This window comes from Corticium candelabrum, chromosome 19 (assembly GCF_963422355.1).
Source record: "Corticium candelabrum chromosome 19, ooCorCand1.1, whole genome shotgun sequence".
Lineage (NCBI taxonomy): Eukaryota > Metazoa > Porifera > Homoscleromorpha > Homosclerophorida > Plakinidae > Corticium > Corticium candelabrum.
Genome location: NC_085103.1, coordinates 1,255,408 through 1,257,998, shown reverse-complemented (window position 1 = coordinate 1,257,998; position 2,591 = coordinate 1,255,408). Strand labels below are relative to the sequence as shown.

The window sequence follows — 2,591 nt, the reverse complement described above, 5'->3', positions numbered from 1 at the left end:
CGTCATATAGATCACATAACATGTCAAACTAAAATGGATGTTTTAGAACTGCTTGAGGATTCTTAGACAACTCAATATTAAGTGCAATCATAATTTTAATAAACATTGACCTAAAAAAGTGGGATAGTACGTGACACCCTTGGAGAGGTAAGAACCAACTAGCTAATGAGTTAATTAGTTATGCTAGCACACAGAAAATGCACGTATCGTACTAACTTGTACGTAAGTTTGGTCCCACTGCTCACGTCTGTCAAATTGAAATGTTGTCTCATCACTAAAACTAACGCAGCAGAGTCACGACATAGATCAGAGGGATGCTGTTTATTACTGCAAAACAAACCAAAGCCGGGTCCTAATGAGGCCTCACCTCATTCAAAGCATTGCTATACGTTCGAAAAGAAACATTGTCGCTTTCGCTGTAGATTTAGACCCACGCAGCTAACAAACGCGAAGGCATCAAACTCCCACCTGTATCACTTACCTCTCTCACCTGCATCACTTACTCGTGGGATTCGATGACGTCAATAGTGCCACCCCAAAGAATAAGTCTACAGTACTTGGAGGTCCTGCGACACCCTTGTATGCTTGCCTAATTAGAAGGACTTCTATTAGCAAGTCAAAAGTATTTGCTTCAAGTCCTAAGTCTATTAAGCTAAAGCTAGGGCGTTTTCTAAATTATTGTAATTCATTAATTAAATTACACCGATGTAGATACCAGCCATTACATCATGCCAACTGCAGTTTAGAGTACGTTCGTATGTGCACGGTTGTCCCTGGCTGAGTCCTTCTAGGCATGCAAGAACGTATTTGCTAAACTAACCCTGAAGCTTGGTAAAACCTATAGCCTAAGATAACTGATTAGCTAATCACTGCTGCTCTTTGTAGATTTGTAAACAGTTTTTGGATTGCTTTCTTATCGCTTGGTTGTTATCTGCGTTGGTCTAGCTGTCATTGTTCCAGTTTTCTTGATTCCTTTTACGAAGTCGACGGCAGTTCTGCATCTTTCTAAGTTATCCGCTGCTTCTTGCGCTAGTCAGAAGTCAGTTCACACCAAGAGTGTAACAATTTTTAGGCATGAGTTTGTCTTTCTGCAGGAGTTGAGCTATCGTTAGCAATTCAACTGTTTGTTGCGTTTTTGCAACAAAGAAGAGTGACCGTGTCTAGCTAGAAATGGCTGCAGCTAGTAATTCCGAAGACACGGTGGTTAGCGATTCTAAGGAAGTGAGTGAAAGCATACATGCTTGTAGACCGCAGATTATATACACATTAGAAATGGAAATACGGTAGAATATTCATATACGAGTCTTTTGGGTGCGATTTCTTTTCGTTTCAATTACCTCCAGAGACCCCCTTCTAGACAACGTTTGTACAACAAATGTTATGTACCGCATGCTAATATCTGGCTTAAGTTAAGTTAAAACTATTGGTATTGTGCATCATTGTATTAGTCTAGATGTCTACAGGATCATCTTGAGCAACTAATCTTGCTTGATAAGTGAAAAGTAGAAAGAGAAACTAACGTAGTAGGAGGGTTAGAGTGGAATGCCCGGTGATGATGGAAGAATGGTATGGTACCGTCAGTCAGCAAAAAGAAAGGTTGCTTACTTCGACATATGATGTCTTTCAAACTTTGAGTTTTTGAGATAATCTTCCAGACATGCATTGGGCGGTGCAATTTTATTTACTACTCTTACGTTATACATTTCTTCTAACGAAAGACAGCAAAGAGCCTAATACTGTGAGACTCTGTAACTTAAATTCCGTTCGAGGAATACGAAGGACGTTGGAAAATTTCCAGAACTCGGAATGTAGACCACCTGCGCTGTGTATTCGCATATCATTAAGTTGGAGAGCACGTGATTATAGATAAGCATACCATGAATAGATTGAGGAAGGTCACTCATCCGAACAACCGATCAATCTTGCTTACATATTATTCTCGTGAAGCCTGCCTGACCTAGCTTTTCTACCATAATACTTCCGGCGGGAATATGCCTATACAAATCTTGTTCTGCGCTTCCCAAGAATCTAGGGGATAAAGATCTCTTTAGAGATAGCAGAAGGCCTAATTAGGTAGGTGTCACTCAATCGCATTGCGCTCGTGTCGCGTGTATTCACTACGGCTAATTACAATTTCATATATATAGAAGCACTAAAGTGCCAAGGACCAGGATCTCGGCTGCGCTATCTAGTTGTCCTTTTGCTCATTTAAACATTAACAGCATGAGGCCTCAAACTCACCATGTGCAAAACAATTCGTAACAGTTCTGCAATTGTAAGACAGAGCTGATTCAGCCAGCTTTAGAGCAGGGATATAGCAGCCTAATCTTCACTGTGTGCAAATTTACTCAAGTCGATCCAGCTAGTTAGCTCAGCTTTGAACGTGTCATCACTGGTACCGATTTGCAGCCGTCAACGTCGAAGAATTTGTATAGTATGGACTCTTGAGCTTCGAGAATATTGCAATGGGGCACATTAGGTACCAGGTAGAGACGCTTGACCTCACCCTCTGCAAAGAACACATTGTGTGTCCAACTGGCCCAGAGCAATTACCTTATTTAGTAATGTTAGTATAATTACCCGACGAAAGT

At 40.8% G+C, this 2,591-nt stretch overlaps 1 long non-coding RNA gene across 1 annotated transcript; it reads left to right on the top strand.

The window, feature by feature from the left end:
- Positions 1–743: 743 nt before the first annotated feature.
- Positions 744–1,304, top strand: LOC134195184 (uncharacterized). Its single transcript, XR_009972338.1, has 3 exons — positions 744–831; positions 886–1,039; positions 1,095–1,304. It is a non-coding gene; the product is annotated as an uncharacterized LOC134195184 (long non-coding RNA).
- The last annotated feature ends 1,287 nt before the right edge of the window (positions 1,305–2,591 follow it).